This window comes from Callithrix jacchus, chromosome 4 (genome assembly GCF_049354715.1).
Source record: "Callithrix jacchus isolate 240 chromosome 4, calJac240_pri, whole genome shotgun sequence".
In the NCBI taxonomy this organism is placed as follows: Eukaryota; Metazoa; Chordata; class Mammalia; order Primates; family Cebidae; genus Callithrix; species Callithrix jacchus.
This window is the reverse complement of record NC_133505.1, coordinates 8,321,931-8,339,543: the sequence shown is the minus strand read 5'-3', so window position 1 is coordinate 8,339,543 and position 17,613 is coordinate 8,321,931. Positions and strand designations below refer to the sequence as shown.

The 17,613-nt window shown below is 39.7% G+C and overlaps 1 long non-coding RNA gene across 3 annotated transcripts in view; it reads right to left on the bottom strand.

Annotated features, from left to right (window-relative positions):
- Positions 1-2,290: 2,290 nt before the first annotated feature.
- The window catches only part of LOC118152741 (uncharacterized), a 239,166-nt gene continuing 223,843 nt past the window's right edge, over positions 2,291-17,613 (bottom strand). For all 3 annotated transcript variants that reach the window (XR_013534724.1, XR_008480434.2, XR_004741526.3), the window contains 3 exons: positions 8,258-8,507; positions 5,965-7,537; positions 2,291-4,962 (listed from right to left, as the gene is read on the bottom strand). This is a non-coding gene — a long non-coding RNA (uncharacterized LOC118152741). The remainder of the gene's footprint in view (positions 4,963-5,964; positions 7,538-8,257; positions 8,508-17,613) is intronic.

The following is a 17,613-nucleotide window of genomic DNA, read 5'->3' as shown; positions in this document are numbered from 1 at the left end:
GGGGGCCCCCAAGCCTCCCTTGCTCCTGTATTCTACATGCCTGCAGGCTGAAAACTACAGGGCAGCCGCCAAGGCTTATAGCTTGCATTTTCCAACATGCAGCCTGAGCTATACCTGGACCCCTTTGAGCCATGGCTGGAGCTGGAGTGGCCAAGATGTAAGGAGCAGTGTCCTGAGTTTCTGCAGGGTAGTGGGGTCCTGAGCCTGGTCTCCAAAAGCATTCTTCCTTCCTAGGCCTCTGGGCCTGTGATGGGAGAGGCTACTGTGAAAGTCTCTAAAATGCCTTGAGTCCTCTTTCCCACTGTCTTGGCTGTCAGCAACTGGCTCTTTTTCAGTTATGCAAATCTCTTTAACAACTGGTTGCTCCACAGTCTGCTGGAATTTCTCCCCTGAAAAAGCTTTTTCTTTGTCTGCCACTTGGCCAGCCTGCAAAAATTTTAAACTTTTATGCTCTGCTTTCTGTTTAAATATAAATTCCTAGTTCAAGTCACTTCTTTGCTCCCACATCTGACTGTAGGTTGTTAGAAGCAGCCAGGCCATATCTTGAATGCTTTGCTGCTCATAAATGTCTTCTGCAAAGTATCATAAATCATCACTCTTAAGCTCAAACTTCCACAGATCCTAGAGCATAAACAGAATGCAGCTGTGCTCTTTGCTAGGGTATAATATGCGTGACCTTTGTTCCAGTTTCCAGTAAATTCCTCATTTCTATCTGAGATCTCTTCAGCCTGGACTTCACTGTCCATATCACTATCAGCATTCTGGTCACAACTGTTTAACCAGTCTCTAAGAAGTTCTGAACTTTACCTCCCTTCATGTTCCTGTTTTCTGAACCTTCCACACTCTTCCAATCTCTACCCATTACCCAGTTCCAAAGCTCCTCCCACATTTTCAGGTTTTTTTTTTTTTTTTTAATAGCAATGCCCCACTCCTCAGTACCAAGTTTTTGTTAGGCCATTCTGTTAGGCATTGTTATAAAGGAATACCTGAGACTGGGCAATATATAAGAAAAGTGGTTTAATTGGCTTACCGTTTTGCAAGCTGTCCAGGAAACACAGTGCCAGCATCTGCTTCTAGGGGAGCCTCAGGAAGCTTCCAGTCATGGTGGAGCCAAACAGGCAGCGGGTGTCTGACACGGCAGCAGCAGGAACGAGTGAGCGGAAGTGGGGGTGGTGGTTAAGTGTGTACCACGAGAGAGAGTGAGGGGACTGGTCTGGTCAAGTGTATGGTACACATTCAAACAACCAGATCTTACAAAAACTCGCCATCATGAGGGTAGTGCCAGGTCACGAGGAGTCGGACTGATGGCCCCAACACCTCCCATCAGTCAGTATGGACTGGGGATACATTTCAACACAGGAATTGGGCAGGGGCACCTATCCAAACTATATCAAAAACCATTTACTCCCTTTCCTTTTTATAGAAAAGATACCAGAGGACAAGCAAATATTATTTTTTCTATCTACAGTATTTAATATTCTTATTTGTTTTAAATATCCTTATTTTTAGTGCCTCATTAAAAATATCTTGGAGAAAGAAGTTTGAAAGTATGTCTGCCAAGGCTACTGCTGTCAGGTCAGCACTAGTTTTCAAACGCCATCAACTTTTAATAAACCTTGGCAGCCTGTTCTACCCCAAAAATTAGAAAAACAGTAATAAAAAGATTTTAGGGTAGAAAAATAATGTAGCTAGTGGTCTTTGTAAATAAGCAGAATTTAAGACTTAAGTGAGTAAGAATTTAGCTTGGGCAGAGATTAATGGATAAAAGAGATTTTATCATCCTTAACGAGATCCGAACAGGATTCCCCTTCCAATTTATTAGAAGAGTAGTCATTAAATTAAGGATAAAATATTAGCACCTACCAGGGTTTCTCTACTCTTAGTCAACTGGGAATGCCCATAGTGTTTAAGAACAACATTGTTATTTATAATGTGATCAAAACAAAATTAATGGCCCTCAAAAGAAAGAATGAATTGTGATTACAGCTCTTGACATACTAAGAGCTTACTGCGGCAAGCAAAGAGGCATGAGAGTGCATGTGGCACAGAAAGGTTGGTCCCCACGTACTTCTGTGTAGATATATATGTGCCATGCATAAATATATAAATATGTGTGTATATATAAATATGTAGACATTATATATACATATATATGTATGTATATATATAATGTGTGTATATATAAATATGTATACATTATATATACATATATATGTATGTATATGTATATATAATGTGTGTATATATACACACAGACATTATATTCTTACATAACACTTTGAGTCTTATCTAAAGGAGATTTTGTAAGTGGCAATAACTATATCAGAATATCCTAAGTCCTGATATAATCAAACATTTTATTGGTAAATTAGCAAACGTATAATTTTGTCCCATGAAAATGTTATTTTTATTTATTTATTTTTGAGACAGAGTCTCTCTGTGTGGCCAAGGCTGGAGGGCAGCAGCACAATCTCAGCTCACTGCAACCTCTGCCTCTGGGGTTCAAACAATTCTCTTGCCTTAGCCTCCCCAGTTGTTGGGCTTATAGGCATGTGCCACCACACCCAGCTAATTTTTGTATCTTTAGTAGAGATGGGGTTTCACCATCTTGGCCAGGCTGGTCATGAACTCCCCTCAAGTGATCCGCCTGCCTTGGCCTCCCCAAGTGCTGGGATTTCAGGCATGAGCCACCGCACCCGGCCGAAAATGTTAATTTTATGAACAAATTACATATACAAGTAGCTAATATATCACCAAAGATGGTCTCAATGGCTCATCCATACTGTAATCTGAAGACTTTAATAATCATTGGATAAATATGTGTGATTTTTATAGTTTAATGAGAAAAATAAACTGACAAATTCTATTGTCTTTGTTTGATTCCGCACTGCAGTGAGATTTAATCCCTGCCTGCTTTCATTTCCAGGTGTTGAAAACGTGGTGCATTTCAGAAGGAGTGTGCAGACGTGAGTGTTTCTCAGCCTTTGCTCTGGGTACTGCAGCCTCTTCTGTTTTCTGGTCCATCCAGTCCCCAACTTTCACTGCTCGGCTACTCTGGTTCTGCAGCAGCCTTTGTATTTTAGCTTTCCCCTTTGTCTCCTCTTGTTCTTTTCATGAGATGAATGAGCCTATGGATGGTTTACTTCTCCGGCTCTTTTGTACTTTGATTTTCCTGGTACTCATTAGTGTAGCTGGTCTCAGCTCTGCCTCTGCTCCTGAATTTCAGTATCTACGTACACCCTGCTCCGCTTCCGTTATTCGTCTAAATTCTGACTTTCATCATCATACTTTGTATGGACTTAGTTTTGCTTCTGGGGCAGTTTGTGGTATACACAGCAACCTTGTTTGTCACTCCCGGCTCGTTCTCAGCTCCTCAAGCAACTTTGAGGACTTTGCTTTGTCTTTAGGCTATGGCATCCCTCATTCCGATCCTACAGCTGACTCCGGAATTCCATTTCCTGCCTCTCGTGTTCTTTCTTTTTCTTTATCAACATAATTTCAATACCATGAGCCTCTATTTTGGTATTTGTTTTTGGTATTTGATATTAACCTGATGGGCTAGAAAATCAACATAAATAAAAAATAGCAGTCCTGATACATATCCTTCAAGATGATATCATCCATTTGCTACCACTTTTTCATGATTGTGTACCCACCTGTATTATTGAGGTTCCTTGCTTATTATCCCTGACTATATGACTCAGTTTGGAAGAGTATTTAAAGAACAGTGGATTGTTATGCTGTTGAAATTACCTTGCTTGTTATATGTCTCATTAATCATTATGTGAATACTGGTTATTGCCCACTTTGGGGATGCCCTGGGGCCCCCATTATGGTTCACTGTGGGGTGATTGCTATTGAGTGAAGGAGGTACACTGTGGGCTGCCAGGCAGATACCAACATTCTTTGGTGCTTGGGAGGGAAGAGCTCATCATGTCCCTCAACTGCGGTTTAATCTTCAGACCTATCAAAATTCTCACTCTTCTTCCCATGCGCACGTCGTGACTGTAATTACACTGGGGTTGGTGTCTAAGTAGGAAGAAAAGAGCCTGTAAAGGCCGGGTATGGTGGCTGACTCCTGTCATACCAGTGTCTGGGGAGACCGAGTCAGGAGGATGGCTTGAGGCCAGGAGCTTGAGTCCAGCCTGTGCAACACCCTGAGACCCCCCATCTTTACAGAAATAAGTAAATGAAAGCTGGGCGTGGTTACCCATGCCTGTAGTCCCAGCTACTTTGGAGGCAGAAGTGGGATCATTTTGAGGCTGAAAGGAGCTATGATTGCACCACTCCACTCCAGCGTGGGTGAAAGAGCACGATCCTGTCTCTAAAACAAACACACAGTCAAACCCCTCTTTCTCTTGGAAGCATCTTCTTGAGAGACAGAATCCGGAAGTTATTGACTGATTTAAGCAAAAGGGTTAAGTATTTTAGTCGTTCCTGGTGGGTGACTGAGAATTCGCTCTCTTTTTCATAGGACCGTTTTATTTATTTATTTTGTGGTCTTTTTAATACCTTTGTAGAAGCCATTTCTTTCAGGGCAAATGAACATGCCAGCCTTCACAAAAATGGTCTTTGGTATCACTGGGTGGTTGGTCCCTGTAAATGCTAAAGTTCCTTATTATTTAAACAGTTTGCATGGAATAAAAGCCACCCACTCTCTCACTTGTGTTTCTGGGGAGATAGTTCTGAGGGAGGGGTTTGTTTCCTAAGCTGAATGCCTCCTCCTGTCAGAACCAGGTAGATGATGTGTGGGACTTTGGAAGCTGTTTGAGCAGCAGTGGAGGCTGCAGGTATGTAGGTGTGTGTCCCTTACACACTCACACACACGTCCCATAATAAAGCTGTGGGCTTGGGACTGAAAGTGAGAAATCCCACTTTCCACTCCACAAAGAGACCTAAAATTGATACTCACTGCTGTGAATTTCTGTTGTCATCCTAATTTTCCTCTCTTTAGAGTAAAATCTGAAAAGGAAGAAATGAAGATAACACATCACAAAACATGAAACTCAGGAGAGAATTTTAACTTTCCTTTCATTCTCAGAAAAAATACATACGTAAATAAAAATATACATGTGTACATACATACACATCTATGTGAGGTGTAGCTGAGTGATCTCCTAACAGAGATGCCCTTAACTCTTGTCTTCCAGGACCGTGACAGTGTTTATGATGACCCGTCACTGAAAGGATAAGACTTTTTGATTTGCCTGAACCATTTTTTTCCTGGACACGTCAGGTTCTAAAGGCTTTGTGGAGCTGCGAATGAAAACAGACAAGCTTGCTGTTGTGTTACTGCAGTCATCTCTGTAATGCAGTTTTGAGCCCTTTGGAGACTCTCATAAACAGAAGTTTCATCTGAAATGGCTGCTGTTAAGATTCCTATTTATGGTGTAGTGCATATTTTATTTTTAAAATAATTCCATTGTTTGTCAGCAAAGTAGATGGAATTTTAAAATAATTTCCCAATAGTAGGAACTGTATTATTTTTTGATGTCTGTTTATAATATTTTTAATAAAGTGATAAGGACTTCACAAAGGCTTTTTTTTTTTTTTAATAACCCTTTGACCATTTGAAGCTGGCAAATACAACTGGGGTGAGCTAATCGCTCTCATTCCTTTTGCTTGGTCACGCAGTATGAACCACATCAGACAGCGGCCATTCTGCCCCTTCTGGAATTCCTGGGAAGATCAGACCACAGTCCCCTTTAACGACTCATCCACCCCTGTGCTCGGCAAACCAGACTGGTGGAATTTCTTATTATATGTACCTTGAAGCTTGTACTTACCCCATATCTTTTTCCCCTTGCTTTCCACAGTCTGAGAACCTACTTACTCTAACAATTCTTTACATACTTAATGGTTGTTTTTTAAATGTTATTGCTATGATTAAATTTTTTAATAATTTTTTAAGGTAAGCGATCTTAAGCATTTCAATATTTTTTGTATGTCGTATTTTCCACTCACTCTATCGTGTGTCTGTTTTGCTCTTTAACTAATATTCATCACCAGAATTATTATAAAGCTTCATCGTTTGCAAGGCACTTTCATATTCATGTTCTCTTTCATTCGGTCCTTCCGAGAACCTTGTGACACACAGGGAGATGATATATTCATTTGGTTAGGCCAGACAGGAATGAATCTGTAAGGAGGGTGAAGTTATTCTAATGTGAAATGAAGAATCTTACAGAGAAGGAGATAGATATAAGAGCATGAAATGGTGCTACGATTCGGTATTTCTTTTGCCAGGCAATATATAGGAGAGATGTATCTGCCTAGGGTCGCTCCCCTGTTCGCACCCACTAATTGTCATAACAAATCAAAGCCCCTCATTTTTGCAGACTCTTCTAGTTGGCTCAAACGAAATTCCACTGTAACTGAGCTGGTACACAAATGTACAGCGTGTTACATGTGCACACACAGATCTGCATAAATGAAATGTGTTGGTTACCCACATTGTGACTACTAGGTGCTCTTCATTCTCCCCTCCAATTTGTTTCCCTTCCATTTCTGTCCAGTCTCTCTTTCACTAGGTGGGTAGGGAGAGACGGGAGTTCAGACTTGTCATTATATTAAGATATCTGGGATAAAGTTCGCTCACAAAATGTTGAAGTCACCTCCATTTACGTAAACCTCAGATAAGTCATTTCTCCATTTCTTTTTTCTGAGCAACACTGAATATAATTTAAAAGCTGAATGTTTTATGTTGTATTAAGAAATAAGAATGATCTACAAAGAATAATTCGCTAAAGAACGAACAGATAAACTGAGTCCCGGAATGTTTAAGACCCTAGGACTTCGTTACGCCATGATGGAACCAGCTTGCGCAACAGAAGCCCGGGTCTCGTCTCCACAGTGAGTTGACTGGCAGATGATGGGTTGTGCTTTGAGCTTGCTGGGGACTGTCTGCTTGTCTCCAGCTTGAGGAACAAGAAAGTCTAAAACGCTATTAGGGTTTTTCTGTTAGATACCCAATGGCAAAAATTTCTCCCAGTCCCCTGTCCCACAAGGAAAATAACCTCTTTATGAAATTGGAAACTTTGAAGGAAGATTTATTTTTGGGTTTATGAAACCCGAAAACGCCATCTGGTGCTTTGGGGTTTGCAGGCTGGTGGCTTTGACGGTCCTAAGTTTGGACTGGCCCCCATCCCCTCTTCTAGAATTCAGTCTCTACATTGATACCAAAAAGGCTAGTCTTCTAAACTGACTGGGTAACTTGTAAAAATCAGCAGGATTTAGGATAGCATACCTGTGACTTTGAAAGGGCAGTTTTACTGTTTGTTACACGCTGTATTAAAGAGTCCAGTTTGTGAACTCCGAGCCTCCACTCTGCTTAGCTTTCTTGTAGGAGCGCTGTGTAATTTTGGTTTTGTTTTGACAGTTGGTGACCTTTGACCCCTCTGAGTAAAATGTTTAGGCTGAGGCAAGACTGAAAAGAGCTTTCAGATGGGATATTTCCAACCTCTTTCAAGCTAGAGCAATCTTCCCCTCAGCACAGCAAACCCTTATATAGAAGTGGTTTCAGCCTCTCTCCAGTGTTCTGGTGGAACAAATCAGATCAAAGCCTTTCTTAATATGTTTGAAAAATGCACATCCGCATTGCAGAGCAAAAACATGTTATGGAAATCAATAATATCATATTCAGGCAGCCCTAACTTCAAAGTGAATCCTATGTGTGTTCTCAATTTCAAAAGAAAATGGGGAAAATGAGAACAGGGTGCATAAGTTTTCTCTGCTTAATTCTATTTGTAACTGAGCTGAGATATCGAATGTCTCTTTACTGCTTTTTGACGGGTCCCTAAGGACTCTGGGGGTAGGGCTATCTGCTTATTAATTGCCTGCACCTGTGATAATCTTAAGCACTTAGGTTACAAGAGTGGCAAACTTTCTTCCACTCCATGCTTTGGAATGCAAATTATTTACAATTGATTGAAAAAGCATTTTAGAGGAGCATATAAAATGAGAAACACAAAGATAACATAGATTAACCTTGCAAATTCTGTTATTGAAAAGAAAATTGTTTTTGAATTGATAGTTTGTTTTTCTTCCCCCATTATTTGGTACAATATTTGTTGAGGTCCCATTATAAGGCTGTCTGTCACTTTCTAAGGTACAGTATGATCATATTTGTAAATTATACAATGTTTGGGGGTAGGATTGAATTTTTCAACACATTGAATATGCTTCATAATATTAGAAGACATAATTGGATGTGTGATTTGATGCACTGACTTATTTAGTATGTAATGTCAATACTTACTCGATGTCTGCACCATGCATGCATATATTCTCTTATTTGCTGCAAAGTAAATATTAACCATATTTTGCTGGAAGGATTGTATAAAAACGAATTGACTGGTTTACTCTTCTTTTTTTCTCTGTGCATCTTTCCCACAATGGTGATGGTGAACTGTAAAATTGTGGTATCCAGGTTCAGGATTTAAAATTCAAAAGGAGATGCCCAGGGGCTGAGTCTTGATATCCAGTCTGCTTCTTAACTTGGCTGTTACCTGTGGAACGTCATGTCAGAGGTCAGGCAGGGCAATATGGTTCTTTCCACAACAATGTCTCTTATTTTGCTTCTCAATATCTAATACATTTACTTGCTTGCAACCTTTTCCCAACATAGTGTAAGCATGTCAAAGTTTATATAATAGACTGAGATGAAACTGTTTAAATTGTGGGTTTTAAATGATACTGCACAGTCATTTGTTTAGAAAATGGGGAGACTACAAGTTGACCAGATATGATATACTCAGATACTCGTCTAAATTGATCCCGGACCTGACTCATCTGTGAGTGACTTTTGGTTACCAGAACAGCCTATCGTTTCAACTTAAACCTGCATCGAGGATTTTGAAAAGCTTTCTCTGAGTTTACTTTCAGATAATTCCACCAGATGTGGTTTATAGACTAAAGTGTGCCTCTTGACTCTTTACAAAAGAAAATTCATCCCCCGAGATAGTTCTTTCTTACGCTGCTCAGTATTGAGGTTGTAGAGAGACAGAACTGCCTTGCATTTCAACTTAAACTTCAAAAATGCATCAAGGATTTTGATAAGCTTTCTTTGAGTTTACTTTCAGATAATTCCCCCAGATGTAGCTTATAGACTAAAGTGTGCCTTTTGACTCTTTACAAAGGAAAATTTCATCCCTTGAAATGGTTCCTGCTTATGCTGCTTAGTAACTGGGGTTGTAAAGAGGCAGACTGACTTGGGCTGCTGTCCTTTGGCCTATGTTGGAATTGGTAGGAAAGAAAAGGTAAGCATTGTTAAATGAATACACAGATAGAAGCTCAGGATTATGGAGCCACCTTTCACTGGCTCCTCTCTTTGTTATTCCTATATCCTAGCTGTCACGAGTTCGTCAAGTGTTATAAAAATACTTCTGAGTTTTGACAGTAGCATCAATTTCCGTTTTCTTAACTAGTAGCACCAAATAAACTCCATCCTGGGGATTACTGTCCTTCACTCTGCTGATTAATTTGGTCAATGTTTGCTGTAGTTTTTTTAGAAAGGCACGTCTAAAAAAATTACATTATGTAGAGTTAGATGAACCCTCAGAATCCTGACTCAAGGATTTATCTCTGAAATTGTGATATATACACCTCTGAGATCTCTCGCTCTCCACACACACACAAACACACTTATATAAATCATGTATGGCCACTGGTGTTTTTAAAAACCTTTTCTTTTTCATCAAGAAAGAGCAAAAAAAAAAAAAAAAAAAAAAAAATTCTGCCCAGTCATTCAAGTTAGCAGATTTGTCTTTTCTCCAAAATTCATGAATCAAGTTCTAATTAGTGCCAACAAATCTACTGAAAAGGATTTTCTAAAAAAAAAAGAAAGAAAAAGAAAAGAAAGCAAGCAAGCTGGGTGTGGTGGCTCATGACTCTAATCCCTGCATTTTGGGAGGCTGAGGCAGGCAGATAGCTTCAGCTCAGGAGCGGGAGACCATCCTGGCTAACACTGTGAAACTGCATCTCTACTAAAAATACAAAAAAATTATCCAGGTGTGGTGGCACATGCCTGTAGTCCCAGCTACTTGGGAGGCTGAGGCAGGAGAATCACTAACCTGGGAGGCAGAGGTTGCAGTGAGCTGAGATCATGCCACTGCACTCCAGCCTGGGTGACAGAGCGAGACCTCGTCTCAAACAAAAAAAAAAAAGAAAGAAAAAGGAAAAATGAAAGCAATTTTATTCTACCATTCCAGTGAGGTTTGCAAACTGGGGAGATGTAGGCTTGGGTACAAAACAAAGGTGTGTTTCAAGAGAACAAAGAGGGTTTGTGTTTTATAGAGGAAGGTCCTGTCAAGTTCCCACATGGGTCCACTTCTTTAATGGTCATTGCTTGCCACTCGTTGAATTCTGACTGGGTGGTGCAGGTTGCGCTCTAATGGTTGATTCAGGTGGTATAGACGGGAATAGAAAGCAATGGAAGTCCCAAAGTTAAGTGAGTGTGGGAGTTATCCAGAATCACAGAGTGCATGTGTGACTTCTGGTCAGCAAATGGCTGTTTGGCACTGTTTTGAAATTAGGTCCAATTAGCCACTCAAGATCTGTTTTGAAGGATTGGTTTCTTCAGGATTCACGTTTGTAAGTTCCAGACAAAGTTTGTTACTATTCCCTGCCTCATAAAATGCTTCATCATTGGGTCTTCTTCATTTGTTTTTTGACCACTAAATTCCACCAGTGCAAACCACAGTTTGCTTCAAACCCGTAACAAGAGTTTTCTAGCCTTGACCTTTTGATCATTGGTTTGGGATTTTTATACTCACATATAACTATGGTTTTCTGCAACATTATGGTAAAAATCTCAGTCAAGTTGTTTGTAAAGAGAGTGGGGAAGCTGTATTTTTAGTATTACAGTGACCCCTGGGTCCTGGGTAAGTGCAGTTGCAGAAAAAGAAGTCATGGCCAGTTGAGGAACTTTGGCCTTTGGCTCAGAAATATGTCTTGATGGGTTTCTGGCTGAATTTCCACAGAGATTCATAGTACAATAAAACTGACAAGCATGAGTTTTTCTCATATGTTTATAATGTAGTTTCTCAACAATATGTGAACACAGTTGAAACATTAGAAATAATCTTGAGATCCTTGAAGTTCACATACATTTGTCTGACCTCAACAAATGCTATAAGCAAGGACTGCAGAATCCCTAGTTCAGAAAAACCAAATTAAATGAGATAATGTATGTTAAAGTACTCTGTGCCTTATAACTTCCATCCAGATACCATATTTACAGTTTAATAATTTTCTTTTGCTTCCATGAAACAACGTTCAAGTTAGGTCAGTGTTTATGTATATGTCGTTAGTGAAACACAAATCGAATGGGGTTTAGAATAAGAATTGACTCCTTTTTTGTTTCTAAATACCAGAGACGTGTTGTTTCTGCCTTTGCAGCATTCCTTTTATCCCTCTTGTGAGGAACGTTGTTGTTTATGTCAAGAGTCGTTGGTTCTCCATCTGAGTCTGTGCTTTTCGAGTGTGGCTCATTCTATCATCCAGCTCTGTAGATGGACAGTAATCTTAACCTGACCAATTAGAATTCTCTGTGATTAGTGCATGGATGGGCAAAGGACGGATGCTAGCTCAGTGATAATCATCTGGAACCTCCAAAAGAAGTAACCTTATAGTTTCTGGTATGTATGTTTTTGATCCTGTGGGGACAGCCTGCCTGAAATGAATCCAATGTAAGGAAGAGAGGGATGAAGAAAGGGGACACTTTCCTGTTGACAAAAGTGAATCTCCTACGTCTACCACATCTACCAGTGCTCAAAGTTGGTTCTCTTGAATTTCCCAGCCATGTGAGCCAATAAACATCTCCATCTTTTTGTTTCTTTGTTTAATTAGTTTCAGCGAAGTTTCTGTTACTGACAGTGGCATGTTCTGTTTTAGTCCCTCTCTGTCGTTCACTGACTGGCTTAGTAGCTCTGTTCCCTTGGGCACGCCACCTAAATTTTATCAGATCGTTTTTCCATCTGTAAAATGAAATTGTATAACTTAGATCTCAAACAGAAAGCATATGGTGCACTGAAATTAGAATAGTGCAAGGAGTGTTTATTAATAAAGGTGTGGGAATTGCATAGTATTAGATAAGCTGCTAACACCTCAGCTCCAAAGGGATGAGAGGAGGAGACATATCTGAGCCTGAACAGATAGTCTCGCAGAGGACGACACCCTGAAGGAACAGTGAGCTGTGTCCTGGACAAACTTAACAGGAAGGAACCAGGGGAATAAATTTGCTGTCTTCTGTCTCCTTCCCGCCATCCACCTCCTGTGAGGATTTCCCACTTGCTAAACCCAGCAGAAAGGCAGAAGGAAGAGAGCCTGTTGATGTGGTTCATGGAGCTCACCCTGTGGAGGAAAACAAAACAACAACAACAAAAACGGAAATGGGGAGCGTGGACCTGGAGGGACAGAGCAGATAACCTTGAACTTGGCTTCTGTTTCCAAAACTAAATAGGAATCAATGAAGGAATTGGAATGAAGTGAGTTTGAGGTTAATTTGGATCGATGTACATATGTGAGAAAAGAGGAGGAAAATATTTGAATTTGTTTTGTTGTTCTTTTTTCACATTTAACATTTCAATTCATAAAGTTCGATTAATGTCATTTTATTACTTCTAATGACATGGACAAAAAGGGTGAACATATTTGCTCGAGAAATTAGATAATACCATTGTTCAAGTTGTTCTTGAAAGTTTCTTTCAATAATTAGAATGGGACTTTATCTGAGCATCAATTTTAAAAGTACAGAAAAAAACTGATTTCATTTCACCTCCTGTGGAGTTATATGGCTTTAAATCGCTCAACTACATGGGCTTAATAAAAGTACAAAAAACAGACACTTTTTTTTTCTTTTCTTGTTTCCAATATAGCTGTTAAATGCAGACCTGGTATTTCATCTGGTTTCTCTATTGAAGAAACAGTAATTTGTTTCAGTGCTGGAAGAAAAGCTGACTGTGTGAAGCTTATTTAGAGACAGTGAAGTTTGTACAAAACCAGGGATATTGTTCCTCACAGGCAACTTAAGGAATGTTCGAGAGTGACTTTGACTCTACCCAGTTTTTTCCCCACTGACTTAATTGTTGAGTAGATGTGTCTCCACTGCATGGCACCTAGAATGCTCAGGGAGAAAATAATACTTTCGCATAATGATATGTAGGTCTTGTTAATTTACAAAATGCTCACTCAATTCCTGTTCTTTTATCGGAACTGTGTCCTTATAGATGTGAAGTATAAATATATGCGTGTTAACACGCAGCACAGAAAGTCCACCTCCTTCTTCTTGGGAGCGACGGCCTGTGTCTCTAGCAAAACTAGCAGGTCAGGCTCCTCCTGTCCTGCCTCGCTGCCTTCCTCCTGTACTCTGATCCAGGGAGGTCCACGTATGGCCAACGGCAGAAGTGCCCACTCGGTGTACATGCACCTTGTGCATGGTCCAAGATGCAGTTCTGCAGACCCCTAAGACTCTGTTTTGGCCATTGTGAGTTGCAACGTATGCAATGTCTCAAGATTTTATTCACTCCCAAAGGCATTCCCCACAAGGGGTTCGGCTTACTGCAGTAAAAATAGACTTCACTGGGAAAGAATGCAAACATATGGTCTTCATTGTCTTCACAAACTTAATTAGAAATCTTACCAAATTAATTGAGGTATATTCTCAAATAATATTTTTTATTAGTTGCTCAAGGAACATCTACAACATATAAAGGAAAACAATAACTAACCTGGAGGACTTGCTCTATGCAGTTTCTACGTGGTGACAGACACCGCGACACTGGCCACGCTTATTCCCGTTTGCATTGGGGCCATTTCCCGTCACTGCCATTTGCATTTGTGCACTCTGTGCACAAATTCCTTAAACACAATGGGCAATTTCAAAGCTATTGGCTATGACCCAGAAAAAAAAATAATCCAGCTTGTATTACTTGTGAGAAGCATGAAGTTTGCTTTCAAACTAAAAACAGCTATTTTCTCTTTTTTTTATTATCTGCAGGAGATATTGAATACCCATTGTCACATTTACATTGCTACTCACACAACAGCAAAGGTTAGGGTTAACATCCTGATTATTATTATTTTTTGAGACAGGGTCTCACTCTGTCACCCAGGCTGGAGTGCAATGGCGTGATCTCAGCTCACTGCAACCTCTGCTTCCCAGGTTCAAGTGACTCTTCTGCCTCAGCCCCCCGAGTAGCTGGGATTACAGGCACACACCACCAGGCCCAGCTAATTTTTGTGTTTAGTAGAGGTGGGGTTTCACCATGTTGGCCAGACGGATCTCAGACTCCCAACCTCAAGTGATCTGCCTGCCTCTGCTGCCCAAATTACAGCCTGGGATCACAGGCATGAGCCACTGCGCCTGGCCTACTTTCAGTTTTTATCTGGAATTTTATGTTGATTTTAAATAATTTTTTTATCATCTAATCTTTCTTAAGTAAAATTTTCCTGAAAGATTACTTTTAAATCACACTATTTCTTGGCTATGTACTTTCGTGTGTGTGTTGCCAAGAGAAAGATAAGTTCTGCCGTATAACTATGTTCGTGTATATTAATAAGGAAAAGAGGAGGAATGAATTTGTTGGCAAACCTTTGGGATGCAGAAGATAAATCTGGCTCATGCTTCTTATCAGTTAATTTGTGAAGTTTATTAATTCTGTTCCAAACTATGGTGAGTAACTGAAACGCAAAGCTTGGCCCTGGCTTCCTTTAGTATTTTGATGGGTATTCGTAAGTACCTCTTTAGTATTTAGCAATTTCTAAAGATTACAGGTTGTCTGAAACCCAAGATAATGAGCAATGTAGAAACACCCCTTAAGTATTCTTCTTTTCATATCTTATTTCTTTTTCTGGCATTTCTAATGAGATCAGAATAACTGAAGACATAAAAACAGATATCTATGGCTGGCTCATAGTAGGAGGGTGGGCATTTAAGTTTGTTTTAGTTTTGAACTCAGGAGTAACTGATGTTTGCCATGAGCTGCCTGGAAGTTACCAGATTCCAGCTGGTGCCAGCTCAACTCTGAAACTGTAGGGATTTATGGAACAGAGAGTCTGGAAGGCAGTGTACCTGGGTTTCTGACTGGTGAAGGTTTGAAAAGCCAGTGGCTAGGGAGAGGTTCTCTTTCCAACACAACTTCAATACTTGTGGAAGTTACCTTTTTTTCTAGTTATCTTGTTGCCTGCATATCATTTGTAACTTTTTATGGACATTCCTGTGATTCCCAAATTGATTTAGGCAGCTGCGATGTAGCATTTGTGGTGTTTATGGTGTGACAGTAACAGTGACAATGTTTGAAGGTTTGTTTGTTTGTTGTTTGAGAGTTGAGAATGTTCAGCTCAACCATGCCACTCCCCCTTGTTTGCTTATACAACTGATCAGTGATGGGTGAATTAGCCTGATAAACACACTTGAGTTTAGAGCTCTCCTCAGCCTCCCCGGGACTCCTATGATTAACATTACTTAGGTGGCATTTGGGAACCTACTGACAATGGTTCAAGTGACTCACGAATGGAGAATAAAATTCTCTGTTGCAGTTCACCTGAAAAATGAACTTAGCTTCGAGTATTAGCAATAGAATACCCAACTTTTATCTTGAGGTGCTATAAAGCAAAATATCTTTGAAACATTTGTTTATTTTAGTAATTTATGTGTTTTGCAGTTTTAGAACTAAAATGAATATTCTTTGAGGGAGAAAAAAAACCACTGGAAGTGACATTTTTGCTAAGAGCTCAAGAGTTACTATTTGTTTTCAAATAGGGAGAAATGCTTCATGTGCTACTCTTTACAGAGACCCTTGGTTCATTTCACAAATAATTTCTCAAAATATGAGATTTTTTTTTTGTGTGTGAAGCAAAGTGAAAGTCCTAAGTGGTGCATCTAAACTGTCTGGAACAAGCTCTAACTGGGTATTTGTTGCAGGAAGATTCTTGACATTCTTGATGTGTTTGGTGGAAAAATGAATTTACTTATAATAATAATCAGATAAATGCTATCTTCAGTAGACAGCTTTGATTTCGAAATAGATCTTCTACTTGTCCAAACTTGACCATCAGGAGAAGGAAGAGCAAGGTGTGTGTATGTGCGAATCGGCAGGGAAGAAGAGCATTGGAGCAGTAAAGTAGTTTATTTCTCATCCTTTATCATGGCCGCTGTAGACTACTTATCGCAGTATACTCTCATGTGGATTTAGAAACGAGGGCTTTGCAAGCTGTTATGTCTTGGACAACTCCTCACTGCTTACTATCACCATTAGAAGCAGAAGATCTAAAAATCTTGGCTGGAGTGGTCTAACTAAGTGATCATTAGTTAGACGCCAGTTAGTTAGCATACTTTCTGCCATAGCTCTGTAAATGCCTCAGGAGTTGCAAATTTGTTATGAACCCGAAATGGATGCGTTATCAGTAAGTCATTCATTGCTATCTAACTGCTTTTGTAAACAATTAAACAGTGCCTTGAACTTTCCCATACTATACTACTATCTTAATTGGCAAAAGACAACATGAATTTGGGATAACTGAGGTCAGCCTTTGAATGACTGAACTAGACAGTGAAAGAATAACAGGCTATGACCAGGATTATCTTGTATTGAAGATACTTTTGGCATCACTCATACTGTAATGTACCAATAAATTTATTCAAACTTAAATGCTGACATGTATACTGTGAACGCTTCTTCTTGATACAGTATTACAGTATTTACCTCATAAGACAGAAATAAGAAACCATATTTTCTACCCTAATAGGCTATGTAGTCTTTGTGGGAAAATAGGACATACAATGAGAAAAACCTTCATAGTCGATATTCTTAATGATTACAGAAGATTTTAGATTTGAAAGAGGCTTTTGGACCTCTCAGATCAAGCTCCTTCACAGTGCATGCTGTAGAAGAGTAGCACACAGTGAACATTCTTGCAAGTGATTCCCCAGTTAGCTCTCCAGCTGTAGAGATGCTCTTCGTTCCCCTCCTGCAAGTGTGTGCCGATGCCCACTGCTCACTGAGTAGTCACCAGTGGGGCCATTCTCTAGCTCACCCATCATAGCCACAGAATGAGCTTGATGCTCTAAGAAGAGCTGATGCTAAGGAGACAATTTGGTTTGTCTTCGTCATAGATTATGGCCATGGTGCCTGTCATTGTAATTATATACGGTGGTGAAATATTGTGTAAATCAATGACATATGAGTATGGGAAGCGAACTACATAAATAAAAACTAAAATTGAACTATTTAGCAAGACCCTTGAGTCAAAAAACATTACAATCATATTAGGAATGACCTGTCAACTATAAACAATTTTTAAAAATCACATCATAAGAGTCCGTACTCAGATTTCGTTTTCACTGTTTTAATATTATTTTAATTAAAAGAACCCAAATCTAAAAATCATAGATGATGTATAGTAAGTGTGACTTTTGTACACACACACAAAAAAGAGGGCTGTGCTGGAAACTCCACTCCTAGTACAGACTCAAAGTAGAGAACATGACCACCTAGAAAGTCAAAGTGAAGATTTTTTTATTGACATCGACTGGTTATGAATATTGCCTTTGATACACTTTTTCAATAAAGAAAGAAACTCCTGGTGCTGCTCACTTGGTTAAGGGAGATTCTA